The following is a 17715-nucleotide window of genomic DNA, read 5'->3' as shown; positions in this document are numbered from 1 at the left end:
GATGTCCACATCTTGGGAAAGAATCAAAACATACTGACTGCTCCTTCGAAGTGTCTACACAAGCAGGATGGGCGAATTGCCTCCTTCTGAGCTCTAAGTTTCCATGATTTGGTTAGGGGCTGAAGTTGGAACATTTGGGATCTGTGTGACTCACATCGGGGAAAGTATTTATCCCAAGGGGGTGCGCTCTGTGGTACGTTTCAATCCTTTTTCTTCCTTTCTCTGCTCTCAAGTTGATGGGCAAGCCTACCTATAACCGTCTGTTGTAGGGTTTCCGGCTCTCCCAGATTGTCTGAGGACTCTCCAGGAGTTAAAACTCAATCTGCAAACTAGCAGAAAAATCTTAAGAGACATCAAAATGGTTGTTTGATTGACAGACTAGAATCAACAAATTGGTTGACGAAGAGTCCATTCACTATCTAATTGGAATGGGAAGGTGAGGTCCCGCAATGTTGAACATGTCAGGTGACCAATTGTGGGAGCGGGGAGCATGCAATGAAACCTTCAAGAGTATGCTGAATCAAAGTTAGCAACACTGTCACTTGTGGGAATACTACCTGGTTTGGTATGGGCAGCACAGTAGCACTGTTGCTTAACAGCACCAGTTCTCCCCGTGTCTGCGTGGGTTTCCTCCGGGTGCTCCGGATTCCTCCCACGAGTCCCAAAAGACGTGCTTGTTAGGTAATTTGGACATTCTGAATTATCCCTCCGTGTATCCAAACAGGCGGCAGAATGTGGCGACGAGGGGATTTTCACTGTAACTTTATTACAGTGTTAATGTAAGCCTACTTGTGGCAGTAATAACGATTGTTATTATTATTATGGTTTGTAATTCACCATAACAGCAAAACTGAGAAGGGGAACTCAAGGGGTGGCAGAATCCGACACTCCAATGACAAACTACTTAGATTGATTATTAACAAAAAGTTAAACATTTAACAGAAAGTCATTAAAAGCTCAATTTGTTTCCTTGACCTTGCTGACCATTGTAAAAGTTATTTCAAAACTACTGCCTTTCTGCAATAAACAGAAAGACTGCTGAAAATCCTCTTTGCGTCATTACACTGTGGGTCAACAGATAAAATACTAAATTGACGTGAGGGGATGAATGTCTCCAACCCTACACATCAGGTAGGCAAAGGGTTCAAATCCAATATCAGAACCCAAGCTCAATTACAGGTGCTCCTTGCCAACATGGACAGATATCAAGATAACATTGTGACTTTGGTTAGCCTGATTTATCCCCAGGATCCTCTTCTCCTTTCATGAAGGGAGATCATTTCATACTTGCCTGTGGTTCTCCTGGACCTTGAACCAAGTGTCTGTTCTCAAGAGTACGAGCCTAGATGGTGACTGTTGCCAGGTTTCACCTGTAAGCTATCCTCACCGATTGTGCACGCAGGAATATCTTACAGCGGGAATTACTAGAAAGCGATCTGGAACGGAAAAGCCAGCCAATGCTCTTCCTCTTTAAGACTTCCCAGTGAGTAATTTGAGCATTGATGTTTCAATCTGTATCACACAGGTACACGCAAGGGGAACCTGGATAAATGCATGAGGGGAAAAGGCGAGAAGAATACACTGCTAGGGCAAAACAAAGCCGTGTGAGAACAGGCGCTTGTAGGTATTTATGCTCCACATGGACCAGTTGGGCCAAATGCTCAAAATTCTATGTAATACCTTGCAAATGTTTGTATCTCTTTGAGAGCGGAAGAGAGCCTTCAACAGCAAGTGCACAGGTCTACAGCTCAATACCGGAGTAACGATTCCAGGGAATTGTAATTATGCAGCACTGAGCATTAAGTGGTTCTATTTGCTTCATGCAAATATTTATTGGGTCCACCCAAACACAGCCTCATTGTGAAATAACAGTCTCTCAAACAAATGACACATTCAGGAACTAATTGGGAGGGGGTGCGGGGGAAGGAACAAGGAATACCAGCTATCATGCAAACAAACATGCAGATAGTACATACCAAGGATGGTTTAAGTTTTCACTTGAACATTTTTTAAATAGATTTTCTCTTGCCCGTTTCAAAAACATCTGTTTAGGTTCATTTTAAACAGCAAATAATCCATGGAGGAAGGCAATGCAAATAGATGGCAGCATGGTTTATATGGAATTTTTATGTCATCATGTAGATTCTATTCATAAATTTCTAATTATGAGTAGCCTGGCTACAAAGCATTAGTTATATGTTCCCTGGACCCGAGCCAGCGGACAATTACTTTAGTTGCTAGGGAGGAGTGACACTACTTAAAAATAAGGTGAAAAAGCAATGAGCCAATATGAACCATGAACCAAAAGGCAAAGCACGAAGACAAGCCACAGACATGGACTACAGTTTTGAGATGTTAAAAGAAAAATTAAACAGGGGAAAGAAATTAAATTTCTAAAGAAGGGAAACAATTTATATCTCCGCGCACATAAAGAGAATTAAGCCAGCTGTGAGTGATCGTAAGACGTAGGAGCAGAATGAGGCCATTTGGCCCATCGAGCTTCCTCCGCCATTTAATGAAATCCTAGCTTATCTGATGTGATAATCCTCAACTCCACTTTCCTGTCTTATCCACATAACCCTTAATTCCCTAACTGATTAAAAATCTGTCTATCTCAGCCTTGAACATACTTAATGACCAAGCCCCCACAGCCCTCTGCGGTAAAGAATTCCAAATATTCAGTGACTCGTTGATCAGTCGACTCCCCCACAAGCCTATTAATTAAGAATGTTAAGTCCAACAGGTTTGTTTGGAATCACTAGCTTTTGGAGCGCAGTTCCTTCATCAGGTGAGCTGTGCTCTGAAAACTAGTGATTCTAAACAAACCTGTTGGACTTCAACCTGGTGTTGTCAGATTTCTTACTGTGCCAACCCCAGTCTAATGCCGGCATCTCCACATCATTGAGAATGTTGTAAGATCCGGGGGCCCAGTGGGGAGGGAGGCCGATATCCTGGTATTCTCCTCCCTGGCGGCCCGGAGATGGATTTTGCTGGGATGGAGGGACTCGGAGCCTACAAAGTCAGGTGTATAGGTTAGCAACATGGCAGGGTTTCTCAGTCTGGAAAAAATTAAGTTCGCCTCGAGAGGTTCGCCCGGAGGTGGCAGCCGTTCATCGACTTCTTTAAGGAAAATTGAACGGCAGCAGTATGTGGGGAGGGAAGAGAGGGGGAGGAAAATGGGAGGCATGGTCGTGTAAGACAAGGACAGGGAACTTAATATATGGGTAATCAGGAGATCGGGCGGGGGGGGGGGGGGTGAGTAGGGTATGTTATTTTAATGTTGTTGCGTGTGTCGGCCCGATCGGTTGCTTAAGAAATGTTAAATTGTTAAAACTGTGAAAATTACAAATGCTTCAATAAAATATTTTCTTTAAAAAGACCTGAATGTTATACAGGAATGCAATGTCACCAGCCACGTTTAACACCTTACTTGACCCCTCCACCACCACTTTCAAGTCCGTAGCCACTTCAGCTGTCTCACACTGACCCACCTTTAATAGGTCTGGATTCTGAGCAGGCGACTCCACCCAGTGCCGAAGCATGGCTCTGGGTGATTTGATGGAATTCTTGTTCAAGTTCACAGTGAAGGGGTTGATTGATGGGTTCTATCGTAGATGGGGGCCTTTTATATTGCACTTTAAGGATCCGGTCATTGCGAGTTATTCGTGGGGGGAGGTTAATGAGGCGGGGATTGTTCTGGGGGGAATTTCTGTTATTGGGTTCCTGTTACTGCTTGTATTTTGTCTGATTTAGGTGTTGGCAGTGTTGTGATCTGTAAACATTATAATATTTCAATTAAACAATATCGTTAGCAAAAGAAGCCAGGATTTCTAACCTCAAGGCAGGTTACAAGAGTCGGAAAATTCCTGGGTCAGCCTGCCCACCTCTGGAGTGGGTGAGCGCAGACTGTAGTCAGTCAGCCGACACAGGAAAAAATTCAGAGTCAGCCACAGGGTAGAGGCGTGTTGTTTAAAAGGCCCGCCTCTGTGTAATGGCACAGCCCTCACCCCCACATCCTCCCATGCCCTTCCAGGACATCTCATCCCCTCAACCACACCCTATGGTCCCTCAAGCCCCCTTGATGAGCTATACACCCCAACCACCACAACCCCCCCACCAAAAACAACCCCTATGGCCCCTCAAGACCCCCATACAAACCATATGCCCCGCCAAGCTCTGGCACTTCCATGCTCATTCTAAGCAATGAACCCGATATGACACCAACGGATCACCGATAACCTAATGCCAAACCTGCATAAACCAATCTCAAAACTGCAGGTGTAAAAATACATGAATCTCTAAAGGTTCACACCCATTAGCACAAAACCATAGCAAAAGCAATTAGGAGTATCAGAATGAGTTTTTCTTTTCTTTGTCATTTTTGAAAAATAAATTTAGAGTACCCAATTATTCTTTTTCCACTTAAAGGGCAATTTAGCGCGGCCAATACACATACCCTGCACATCCTTTGGGGTTCGGGGGGAGAGGGAAATCTGCAAACTCCACACGGTCAGTGACCGGGATCGAACTCGGGTCCTCAGTGGCGTGAGGCAGCAGTGATAACCACTGTGCCACCCAGAATATGTTGCTGTGATGATCCAACACGTAAAGCACTACATATACAATATGTTAGGCCTCATCTATAATATTGTTTCTGGTTTTCGTCCCCTCATATGGTACGTAATTTCAGAGGCCTTCATGAAGAAAAGCCACTTTTAAATCCTTAAATTATCACAATCAATCAGAGAGTTGGATCTGTTTTATTCTAAAAAGCATAGATGTTGCTCAACTTTAAGATAATTAATGGATTAAACTGTTCACGTGGGCAGGCTATTTGAATTAGGATAAGGAGAAGATACAAGCATACAAAGCATATGAACGTAAAAAACTACTATGCGACCCCACAAAGACAGCCAATCGTTTAACAGCCTTTTTAAAGTGACAATCATACTATGAACTACCAACCCCCTGCTGAGTTAACACTAGCTTTGAAACTCAGCCGAACATTCATAAATGACCTAAGGGGCGCAGTGGTTAGCACTGCTGCATCATGACACCAAGGGCCCGCGTTCGATCCTGACCCTGGGTCACTGCTGTGTGGAGTTTGCACATTCTCCCCATGTCTGCGTGGGTTTCCTTCTGTGCTCCAGTTTCCTCCCACAGTCCAAAGATGTGCAGATTAGGGAGATTGGCCATGGTAAATTATGCCTGTGTTCAAAAGATTAGGTGGGGCATAGGAAGGGTGCTCTTTGAGAGAGGGCTAATGCAGACTTGATGGGCCGAATGGCCTCCTTCTACACTGTAGTAATTTTATGATCTATGATCTCTATGTGCAAAGTAGGGGATTGGCCACGCTAAATTGCTCAATAATTGGAAAAATTTAAATTTTAAAATGACCTACATTTATTTTTCTAACCTACACCACATGCCCAGTCAATTGAAACCGTCCAGCAGATGGTGGATTTTTAAAACTCTTACTGACAGCTTGTGTGTTTCCCCACCCCCTCCAAAGTTTAAAGAGAAGAGGATTTTAAAACTGCAGATCATAATATTAAACATACCTTATCTGACCTTAACAAACATTCACATCTACTCCATCAATTCATGGCACCCACACCACCCACACCTTGGAACAGTGAGGATGAAGTCCGTTTCAATTCAGCACAAAGTTCAATTAGCCCCACTAAATCCAGGTTTCCTCCCTGTGTGATTCACACCACTCACCCTTCCCCCGCAAGCAAAAAATGAGTGTCGGAAATGGAGGAGAGACGTTTTGTTGAAGTCCATGAAGTCTTCCTGACTCTATGAAAATAAAACCCAGTGCAAGATACCAGCAAGGTTGAAAAGAATAAGAGTCTAGAGTAATGAAATTGGAAGACATTGGGCCGGATTCTTCGGAAACCGGCGGGCCGGGCACCTCTGGCGCGAAGGAGTGGTGTGAACCACTCTGGCGTCGGGCCGCCCCAAAGGTGCGGAATCCTCCGCACCTTCAGGGGCGAGGCCAGCGCCGGAGTGATTCGTGCCACGCAGCCGGCGCGGAAGGGGCTTGGCCCCACGCCAACCGGCGCCGAAGGGTCCCCGCCGGCCGGCGCGAGTTGGCGCATGTATGTGAGCCAGGTTGGAGAATCACAGGGGGGGGGGGGGGTGGGGGGCGCGGGGGTGCGGCGTGAACCCTGCCCCCGCCAGCTGCCGAATTCTGCGGCGCCGGGAATTTGGCTGGGGCGGAAGTCGCACCGGTCCCTAGTGCTGTGAAGCAACAGTGCTAACCACCGTGCTACCGTGCCGCCCATTAGTGCAAGTCCATGAAGTGCAGGAACTATTATAGGCAACACAGCAGTTAATTTGTGCACAACCAGCTCCGACAAACAATGTGATATTGTCCAGATAATCTGTTTTTTGTAATGTTAACTGGGGGATAAATATTGGTCAGGGTACAGGGGAGATCTCCCCTGCTCTTCTTCAAAAATAGTGCCAGGGGATCTTTCACATCCATCAGAGCATGGGGCCTTGGTTTAAGATTGCATCCATAAAAACATTAACAAAAATGAATAGTGTGAGGGTGTCTCAGAGCTGACAGTGTAGCAGCATCACTATTCATGTTAATTCAGCTCTACAGAAACACAGCAATGTTGTTGAAGTTAGGGGTCAATTTGTGATCACAAAGAAACCAAAAAGTCAACAATTAACAGGTTTTTCAAATCTTTGTTTTGTTAAAGAGCTTCTAGTGGGCACATAGCCAAAATTAAAATAAATATTCTGCACTCCTTGGTTGTCAAATGCTTTGCTCCAACTAGCCACGTGCTAAGAGGACAACTTTCTGCCAAACAGTATCTCAGATATTCAAATTCACAGACCTAAAACTATCAAGCATGACAAACACTTTGCGTACCAAAATGCACATAACGTTCCTGTGAAGGTAGTCCAGCAAGAATGCTCCACTCACCCAATAGAACCTGCTTCAGAGCCCTCTCCCATAGACACTGCACATTAGTGATAATGGATTAGTGGACTAGCAACATAAACATGAAACCTCCAACATTGGGGCAGATCGCCTGAAATTGCCCAAGAAGTTCAAAGTTCCATTGGGTTATTGCCCTGGAATGAATGGGAACCATCTAAAACTTCCATTTAAATAGCAAACTTTAGTTGGTTCTGACTGTCTTATAACAGCAGGTACCCAGAAAAAGTTAGAAGAATTAAAACCAGGCCCAAAGCTACCACCCAACCTCCCAAGTGCCCCCCACCTGACTGCACCCCAACCCCAAATGCCCTCTCGACCCCAAACTACTCCCCACCACCAATGCAACTTATCTCCTGACCCTGCCATTGGGCACCCCAATTACTCTCCCCGCCTCCTAACTATCCCATACCCCACCGACTTCCCCCACATTCGATACCACCACCACCCTGACTACCCCCCCCAACACCCACCCCCCCCCCCTCCCCCCGACAACCCCACCTCTCCACTACCGGCCGAAACCCCAACTCCCCTCTCCACATCCTAATTGACACCTTACCCCACGCTGACGAACTAAACTCCTCCCCGACCACTTTACCCACTGAGCACCCAGTTCCTCCCATATCATTAACCCCATCCTACCCACCTACCTCCCTGGCTTCACAAAGTGGCTGCTTCTTTAAACTGTTAAAAAATATATTTTTATTCCCCTTTTTCACATTTTCAAACATACAGCCACCAACAATAAACAATAATCAATAACAAATATGTCAATCCCCATATCAATAACAACGGTACCATCCTCCCACCAACCCCAAACAATAGCCCGCATGTTCACACAAACAAATGACAAAAAGGAATCAGGAATCACCCATAGTCGCCATCAACACACACCGCCCCTCCCCCTAACCCTCCCCCCCACCCCCCATAACTAATGTTCGATGTTATCCTGTTCTTGAAAGTGCATAATGAATAATGCCCATGAATTGTAGAACCCCTCCGAGCTTCCCCTCAGTTCAAACTTAACCTTCTCAAGTCAAGAATTTCAACAGGTCCCCCCGCCACGCCAGGGCACAGGGTGGAGAGGTTGCTCTGCAACTCATCAGCATCCACCTTCAGGTGATCAACAAGGCGAAGGCTACGATATCTGCCTCCACACCTGTTTCCAACCCTAGCTGGTCCGACACTCCGAATATAGCCTCCCGGGGGCCCGGGTCCAGTTTCACATGCACCACTTTAGAAATTACCCTAAAAACCTCCCTCCAGTAATCCTCTAGCTTTGGACACGACCAAACCATATGTACGTAATTAGCCCCCCCCCCCCCCCCCCCTGCAACATTCACACAGATCTTCTAATCCTTCAAAAAATTGGCTCATCCTCGCCTTCGTGAGGTGCGCTCTGTACACCACCTTCAGCTGTATCAGCCCCAACCTAGTGTACGAGGTGGAGGCGTTCACTCTCCGGAGCACCTCACACCAGAACTCCTCCTCCAAATCCTCTCCCAATTCTTCCTCCCACTTCGCTTTGATCCCTTCCAGTGGTGCCTTCTTCTCTTCCAAAATAGCTCTGTACACCGCTGACACTTCCCCCTTCACTAGCCCCCCTGTCGTCAGCACCTCCTCCAGCAATGTGGAGGCCTGCTCCATCAGGAAGCTTCGTATCTCCTTTCTGGCAAAATCTCGAACCTGCATGTATCTAAACACTTCCCCTTGCTCTAGCCCATACTTCACTTCCAGCTCCTTCAATCCTGCAAATCGACCCCGAGGAAACAAATCTTTTAGTGTCTTAATTCCCTTCTCCCATTTCCGAAAATTTCCATCCCACGTCCCTGGCTCAAATCTGTGGTTCCCCCAAATCGGCATTTCCCTTGAACCTGCCCCCAACCCGAAGTGTTGGTGAAACCGCCTCCAAATTCTCAGCAAAGCTGTTATTACCGAACTCCCTGAGTATTTCCCCAGGGCCATCGGGAGCGGCGCTACAGTAGTCCCCCGTTATACCGCGCTCCGCAATATCGCGGTTCGCGATATACGGCGGGGGGCTTATGGACCCCAACTGTCAGCTTCCCTCTCCGGATCAAAGTGAGCCGGCCGCTGAAATTGACACTGCCGGCTGCTCTCTCCCTCCAATCAGAAACATTAAAACTTAAAAGTTGGATTGGAGGGAGAGAGCAGCCGGCAGTGTCAATTTCAGCGGCCGGCTCACTTCGATCTGGAGAGGGAAGCTGCTCTCTCACTGAAACAATCAGCCGGCCGCTGAAATTGACACTGCCGGCTGCTCTCTCCCTCCAATCCAACTTTTAAGTTGTTAAAAATGCAGCAGTGCTTGTTTTAAATTTATTTTAAAACTATGCTTGCGCTTCCCATTGTGAGTCTACGGGGGTCTGACCTCTCCCCCCGCCCCCCCGTAGACTCACAATGGGAAGCGCATGCATAGATTTAAAAATAAATTTAAAACCCCCATCGTGGATATATCCGCGGCTCGGATGGCTGTCTTGGACCCCAACACCCGCGTTATAAAGGGGGACTACTGTATTGATAGTGCTTTCATCCTGACCCCCTGCACAAACTCTCTTCCATCTGACCCACTGGGAATCAATCCCTCTGACCCAGCTCTGCACCTTGTCCACATTCGCCGCCCAGTAGTAATACATCAGGTTCGGGAGACCCAAACCCCCTGCCTGCCTTCCCCTCTGTAGCAGCACCTTTTTGCCTCTGGCCACCTTCCCTCCTCATATGAACGAGGTAATCACCACTTCAATCTCTCTAAAAAAAAATCTTTGGCAGGAATATCGGCAGGCATTGGAAAATAAACAGAAATCGCGGCAACACGTTCATTTTAACTGCCTGTACCCGACCCGCCAGTGACAGAGGGAGACCATCCCACCTTGCTAGATCAGCTTTCACTCTCCCCACCAAACTAGGAATGTTGTACCTGCAGAGCCCTTCCCCACTCCCGGGCAACCTGCACCCCCAGGTACCTAAAGTGAGTCTGGTTCTTTCAACTTAGCTCAGTTGGCTGAACTGCTAGTTTGAGATACAGAGCGAGGCTAACAGTACGGGTTCAATTCCAGTACCGGCTGAGGTTATCCTCAACCTCGCCCCTTACCTGAGGTGCGGTGACGAACAGGTTAAATCACCACCAGTGAGCTCTCCCCGCTTAAAGGGAAAGCAGCTATGGTCACCCAGGACTATGGCGACTTTACCTTTATAGAGATAACTATTGAAAAACAGTTCAAAAACTAGGGATCATGAGATTCAAGCTAAGTGGCAGAAGGATTAAAGGGGACATGAAGAAATGCTTTTTTACGCAGTGGGTGTCTGGAATTCGCTGCCTGAGCTGGTGGTACAGGCATAATGTCATGTCCATGGTGTTAAAAAGGGTGGTAATTTTTGTAGTGTCGGAGGACCCGGGTGTCCAGGGGGCGAGAGAGGGTGACGTCTTGGCCTTTGCCTCCCTGGTAGCCCGGAGACGGATACTGTTAGCGTGGAGGGACTCAAAGCCCCCGAAATCAGAGATCTGGGTCAATGACATAGCTGGCTTTCTCAGTCTTGAGAAAATCAAGTTCGCCTGACATGCTAGGGTTCTTCCGGAGGTGGCAGCCGTTGTCGACTTCTTCAGAAAAAAATTAACTATCAGCAGAAAGGGGGGGGGGTTAGTCTAGATTACTGTTCTAGGAAGGTGGGATCTGTGAGGGAGGTAGAGGATCGTTGCACTATGTTTATAGTTGTTTGTATATGGTTTACTGTTATTGTTATAAAATCACAAATGCCTTAATAAAATATTTTACAAAATAAAATAGTACCTGGATCTGCACCTTAAGTGCTGTAAGGTGTAGGGCTATGGGCCATGTGCAATAAAATGGGATTAGAATGGGCATCTGGGTGTCCTTGGGTCGGCGTGGACAATACGGGCCAATGGACCCTTCTGTGGGGCCACTCTATGATTTAATGGGGGACAGCAGTTATGTGGAGCTGCAGAAAAGCTGGGATTGTTCTTCGAGCAATGGTGATTATGAAAAGGTTTGAGAGAGGTGTTTTAAATTATGAAGGGTTTAAATAGAGTAAATAAGGATGAATTGTTTCTAGTGGCAGAAGGATCAGGACGGAGAGGACACAGATCCCAGAGCAACTTTCAGAAGAGAATTGGCGATACACTTGAATGACCTTGATGAACTAAGTGGTCTACTTCTGTCTATGTGATTCTGAGTCCATCGGAAATCTTACTTGGGGTCCTTGGCTACCGCAATATCTCTGATACTACTTGATAAATTCAATCATCTTCAAGTTACACAAGTATCTACTTATCTCCCAATCAACTTTCTCTGTCTGCTTCTCCTCCTCCAAGTCACTGCGATACTCCACTGTTTACCAGAGTCACTTCACAATAAATTAATCGTAACCTGTCCAAGTGGTCTAGATCAAGTTCATTTAATTAACTAAAATTTCAGCACAATGAACATCTAACTACTGTAAGAGGTTACTTGCCCACACAAATTCTGATGTTCTGAAAGACTTCTCCAGTCTCTCTACCTAGCAGTGCCTTAATTTAAACATGAACGGTAGCATTGTGGATAGCACAAATGCTTCACAGCTCCAGGGTCCCAGGTTTGAATCCCGGCTTGGGTCACTGTCTGTGTGGAGTCTGCGCGTTCTCCCCGTGTGTGCGTGGGTTTCCTCCGGGTGCTCCGGTTTCCTCCCACAGTCCAAAGACAAGCAGGTTAGGTGGATTGGCTATGCTAAGTTGCCCTTAGGGTCCAAATTGCCCTTAATGTTGGGTGGGGTTACTGGGTTATTCGGTAGGGTGGAGGTATGGGCTTGGGTAGGGTGCTCTTTCCAAGAGCCGGTGCAGACTCGATGGGCTGAATGGCCTCCTTCTGCACTGTAAATTCTATGTAGTACTATGTAATGTGGAGATGCCGGCATTGGATTGGGGTGAGCACCGGTCTTACAACACCACGTTAAAGTCCAACATGTTTGTTTCAAACACTAGCACAGCTCCTTCCTCAGATGAATTCACCTAAACAGTGCTCCGAAAGCTAGTGATTTGAAACAAACCTGTTGGACTTTAACCTGGTGTTGTAAGACTTCTTACTGTTAATTTAAACAGCAGAGTGTTTTAAAGTGCCATTTTTCTTGGTACTGAAACTATCAGCCAATTACTGGGAGTAGGTTGGACTGATATTTCTTTTTTCATGGTATGGGGGTGTCACTGGCTAATTGCCCTAGAATTGTGTGGTTTGTTAACCCATTCCAAAAGGCAGGCAAGAGTCATCCATATTACTGTGGTTCTGGAGTCAGTCACATGCAGGCCAGACCAGGTATGGTTGGTAGATTTCCTTCCCTAAAGGACGTCAGTGAACCAGATGCATTTTTAATGATAATCAATAATGGCTTCATGGTCACTATTATTGAGACTACTTGATATTCCAGATTTTTTATTAACCGAACTTCGGTTGCACCAGCCGTCATAGGATGTGAAGACTTTCCCCACAGCATTAGCCTGGGTCTCTGGATTACGACGCTACCACCTGCCCAAGCAGTTGTGACTGCCAGTGCAGCAACATTTCATTACATTTGATTAAAATATTGATCAATGAGTGGAGGAAGAATTGCCAATCAGACAAATAAACAAATATTTCAGTTTTTAAAAAATGAATTTAGAGTACCCAATTCTTTTTTTCCCAATTGAGGGGCAATTTAGCGTGGCCAATCCACCCACCCTGCATATCTTTTTGAGTTCAGGGGGTGTGACCCACGCAGACACGGGGAGAATGTGCAAACGGCATATGGACAGTGACCCTGGGCTGGGATCGAACCCGGGTCCCCGGTGACGTGAGACAGCAGTGCTAACCACTGCGTCGCCATGCTGCCCCGAAGCAAATATTTGAGCTATCCAGACTTCAGGTAATTCCGGATTTTCAGTATTACGGTTTTGTAAGGAATTTTTTACGCATTTGGGGATAAAAATAACTTATGTTTTTATCGCTGCATTTAATAAAAAGACAGATAGACTTGTGCCTTGTGCAATCTCAGGATGTTCCAATGCGCTTTATAGATAATAAATGACTTTTAAATTGGAGTCACTATGATACCGTAACTCTGGGAATTAACTCTTTGTGTAATATTCAATCCTCCCAAATTGCTGCATTGCGCACATGTACCTCACCTGTATGAAAATGAAATGAAAATCGCTTATTGTCGCATGGCTTCAAATGAAGTTACTGTGAAAAGTCCCTGGTCGCCACATTCCAGCGCTTGTTCGGGGAGGCTGGTACGGGAATTGAACCTGCCTTGGTCTGCTTTAAAAGCCAGCTCTTTAGACCTGTGCTAAACCAGATTGCAACAGTTTTATAGGATAATGGATGTCCCAGCACATCAGAATGGGTTTGTGTCTCAGCACATTCAGCAATGACAGGAATTAAGGTTAGAAGCGGTGTTCATTTCAAATGAGTATGTATTCAGTTCATTATTCAAAGTGACGGGAGGTCTTATGATGCAGTGGATAGTGTCCTGTCCTCTGAGCCAGAAGCTCCAGTTTCTAGTCCCACACCCAGGACTTGATGACCACAGAAATTGTTCATAACTAGGTTACAGATTCATTATCCACCTGTGAATCCTTCCAAAGCGCCTATAGCAGGTGGTAAGAGGAGAGTTTCTTGGTCAGCCAACTGCAGAAGGCAATGGCCAACCACTGCAGTACCTTGCGAAGCATAAACAAGGCCCAACACATAGTTCCATGGTCACCAACTCCCTTTCAGCCTCACATCCTTTAAAAAGTACCTGGATGAGCACGGCACATCATAACATTCATGGCTATGGGCCAAATACTGGCAAATGGGTTTAGGTAGGCAGGTCAGGTGTCTTTCATGCGCTGGTGCAGACTCGATGGGCCAAAGGGCCTCTTCTGTCCTTTATTATTCTGTGATTTTCTGAATAGGTTTAAAACACTTTCTGAGGCTTGACAAGATCTTTCAGAATTTAAATTCTCCTACTGTGACACTCCCATTTAATTGTTTTAAATTTGGCTTCGAGTCAGTTTTCCATTCAAGTCTACACCTACAGCCTGCCCTTATTAGCTGATGGATGTAAATACTGTACTCAATTTCCATTTGAGTCTGTCCAAAACTGGCAGTAACTGCACAGGAAAAGAAAATAAGGCTATCGTCATCAGTTATATTATGCAGATCTTCGCTGATGACACAATCCAAATTTAGAAGGACAAAATCATTCTGCCTCATGTTTTCATACTTCAAACAGACAATTTACGTGACAAAGAAAGATTTATTCTTCAGAGACATACAAAGTGTTTACAGTGCATTAACATTCAGCTCAACAACAGATCTAGAACCAGTGTTTATATTCCTCATAACCCTCCTTCATAATCCACTTCATTTCACCCCAATAACATATCTTTCTATCCCTTTCTCCCTCAAGCACTTCTCTAGCTTCCATTAAATTAATCTATGTTATTTGCCTCTGCTACTCCCCAGGGTAGAACCGCTCTCTTGGTGAAGAATTTTGGAGTATCTACAAACCCGTGAAACTCACCTGTTAGCTTTCGGTCTCTCTTCCATTTATCCGCTGTGCCTTGTTACTCCAAAATCCTTTCCACTCTAACTTCCACCTCCCTCATTGATGGCACAGCCTCCTGACCCCCAGTTTGTCTCCCCAGTCACCCCCCCTCTCTCTCTCAGTCTATGACTCACATCCTCTGTCACTCCTTTATGACCCAACACTCAGCACTCCTCCCCTGTCATTTCTCTAAGTCTGTGACCCATCCCTTTTGTCACAGCTCTGTCTGTGACTTGTCTACCTCATCTTTCTATCCATGTGACACTCTCAGTCAATGACCAATTATTACTCCTGGATTGGTTTTCTCAGGATCCATGACCTTGTGTCAGTACGTCATGCACTGCATTTTCAGTTTCTTAACAATGTTGCTGTTAAAGTTTTATTTACACTTTAGCCCCACGCTCCTGATCTACAGGCATCCGGTGCGGGGAGGGGCAGGGAAGGCAGAGGACCTCCTCTTGATCCTACTCCTGCCAAAACTTGTCATTAACAGGTCCAGGCAGCGGGCGATCTAGGGGGTCGTCGGACCGGACTGTCTGCCCCTATTCTGCGGCTTCATTCGCGGCCGGGTGTCCCCGGGTGGAAGCATGCGGTGTCCACGGGCACACTCGAGGCCTTCCATGCTCAGTGGGCAACGTAGGGGTTGTATTGCTTTATCAACTCTTTATTTGGACATGTTGACTTGATGATTCTAAGTTTCTGTTTCACTTTTCTTATTCTTGGGTTGGCTCCTACTAGGAGTAGCCTCTTTTAATTTGTCCCTTGGTTACTTTCTGTTAATCTGTTCAGTTGAACTGCCCAATATCATCATGTGTCATGCTTGCCCTGTGGCATTTTGGATTTGGATTCGATTTATTTATTGTCACGTGTACCAAGATACAGTGAAAAGTATTTTTCTATGAGCAGCTCAACAGATCATTAGGTTCATGAAAGAAAAGGAAATAAAAGAAAATTTCCCATCCTCATTATCACCTACTCATTGAGAGACACTCCCTCAATTCCCCCTTTTCCCCTCTGAGGTTGCCCCCAGTTTCTCCCTTCCCCTCACCAAGACCTGAATCCTCAGAGGACAGCTCCTTCCCTCTGACCCTTCCACTTGCTGTGGTCCCTCAATTCAATGAAACTCCTATCCTGAGCACATGTCCCTCTATCTCTGGCCCGAACTCTCCCGAACTCAGCATCTGGCCTCAGCAAACCTCCCCCACACCTCCAAGGCCCTGACACCATTGAGTTCTTCCCTTCTCGTGCACACCCTAACCAACAGATGCCTCTCCATCACTCTGGCAGTATTCATGCATGCTCCACGCCTCACTAACTCCTCCACCCTCAGTCAAAGCCTATCCCCTTCTCTCTGGATCAACCCACTCACTGGAGCCCCTCCCACTTTCTCCACCCAATAAAAGGAGCCCCTCCCTCTTTGGCCACACCCCATTAATGATGCCCCTCCCTCACTCTCCCAATCTCATTCCTGGCCTAGCCTCTACACTCTGGCCCTACACGTCCCATTCCTCTGCACCCAAAATCGCACTGGCCCCAAAAATCGCACTGGCCACGCACCTCCCCTCCAATCACTCTGGCCCCACCCCCACACTCTGGCCCCGTACCCCTCACTGGCCACACCTCACTCTGGCCCCACCCTTCCTTCTGGCCCCTCCCCACACTGGTCCCGCCCCCTCACCTGGCCCCTCCCCCTCACGTTGTCCTCCCTTCTCTCTCGCCCCGCCCTTCCCTCTCGCCCCGCCCTTCCCTCTCGCCCCGCCCTTCCCTCTCGCCCCGCCCTTCCCTCTCGCCCCGCCCTTCCCTCTCGCCCCGCCCTTCCCTCTCGCCCCACCCTTCCCTCTCGCCCCGCCCCTCCCTCTCGCCCCGCCCCTCCCTCTCGCCCCGCCCCTCCCTCTCGCCCCGCCCCTCCCTCTCGCCCCGCCCCTCCTCCTCCTCCTCTCTTTCCCCCTCACTCTGCCAGCTCCCCCGCACAGGGATAACCCATTGCCATTGCCGCCGCCGCCGCCGCCGCCGCCGCCTCCCTCACTCTGACTTACCCCCGGCCCGGCTCTGCCGGCCGCTCCGCTCGCGCTCCTCCCGCTCGGGCGGCTCGCGCCAAACCGTCAGCTGACCGCGCCTGACGTCACTGGGCGGCCCGAGCCCAGCCGCGTGCACGTCACAGGAGGCGGAGCGCGAGGAGGGGCAGGGGGCACAGGGCACGGGGAGTGAGGGGCAGGGGGCACGGGGAGTGAGGGGCAGGGGGCACGGGGAGTGAGGGGCAGGGGGCACGGGGAGTGAGGGGCAGGGGGCACGGGGAGTGAGGGGCAGGGGGCACGGGGAGTGAGGGGCAGGGGGCACGGGGAGTGAGGGGCAGGGGTGAGGGACTGGAGAAAGAGTGAGAGACAGGGGGTGAGGAGCTAGGGGTGAAGGACAGGGGGAGGTGAGGGACAGGGGGAGGTGAGGGACAGAGAGTGGAGTGGGCCGAGAGTGAGGGTGGAGTGGGCAGAGGGTGGAGTCGGCAGAGGGTGAGAGACGTGGAGGAGAAGACAGAGTGAAGGGAGTGGACACAGCATGAGGGACAGAGTAAGGGCCAGGAGTGCAGGGAGGTAGACAGAGAGTGAGGGACAAGGGAGGAGTGGACATAGAGTGAGGGACGGGAGGAGCGGACAGAGAGTGAGGAACAGGGGAGGAGTGGACAGAGAGTGAGGGGAGAAGTGGATAGAGAGTGAGGGATGAGGGGAGGAGTGGACAGTGAGTGATGGACAGTGAGAGGCGTGGACAGAGGAGGGACAGGGAGGAGTGGAGAGTGAGGGAAAAAGAGGAATGGACAAAGGGTCAAGGGGATGAGTGGACAGTGGGTGAGGGACGGGGAGGAGTTGACAGTGATGGACGGGAGGAGTCGACAGAGTGAGGGGAGAAGTGGACAGAGATTGAGGGACAAGGAGAGGAGTGGACAGAGGGTGAGGGACAAGGGGAGGAGTGGACAGAGGGTGAGGGACAAGGGAAGGAGTGGACAGAGGGTGAGGGACAAGGGAAGGAGTGGACAGAGGATGGACTACACACAAGGTCTTAAAAGAGATAGCTGAGGAAATTGTGGAGGCATTAGTGATGAACTTTCAGGAATCACTGGAGGCAGAAAGGGTCCCAGAGGACTGGAAGGTGGCTAATGTAACACCACTGTTTAAGAAGGGAGGGAGGCAGAAGAC

General features: G+C 48.0%; 1 protein-coding gene across 4 annotated transcripts in view; it reads right to left on the bottom strand.

Moving 5' to 3' along the window:
* Window positions 1-16651, bottom strand: part of LOC119956435 (carnitine O-palmitoyltransferase 1, liver isoform-like) — a 117637-nt gene extending 100986 nt beyond the window's left edge. For 2 of the 4 annotated variants that reach the window (XM_038783658.1, XM_038783659.1), the window contains exon 1: window positions 14507-14633. The gene's annotated coding sequence lies outside the window, so the exon portion shown is untranslated. Of the gene's footprint in view, window positions 1-14506; window positions 14635-16566 lie in introns of those variants that run through there. The other 2 variants (XM_038783656.1, XM_038783655.1) reach the window with 2 other exon arrangements.
* Between the last annotated feature and the right edge of the window lie 1064 nt (window positions 16652-17715).

This window comes from Scyliorhinus canicula, chromosome 23, assembly GCF_902713615.1.
Source record: "Scyliorhinus canicula chromosome 23, sScyCan1.1, whole genome shotgun sequence".
Classification (NCBI taxonomy): Eukaryota; Metazoa; Chordata; class Chondrichthyes; order Carcharhiniformes; family Scyliorhinidae; genus Scyliorhinus; species Scyliorhinus canicula.
The sequence above is the reverse complement of the archived record's forward strand: the minus strand, read 5'-3'. Positions and strand labels throughout refer to the sequence as shown.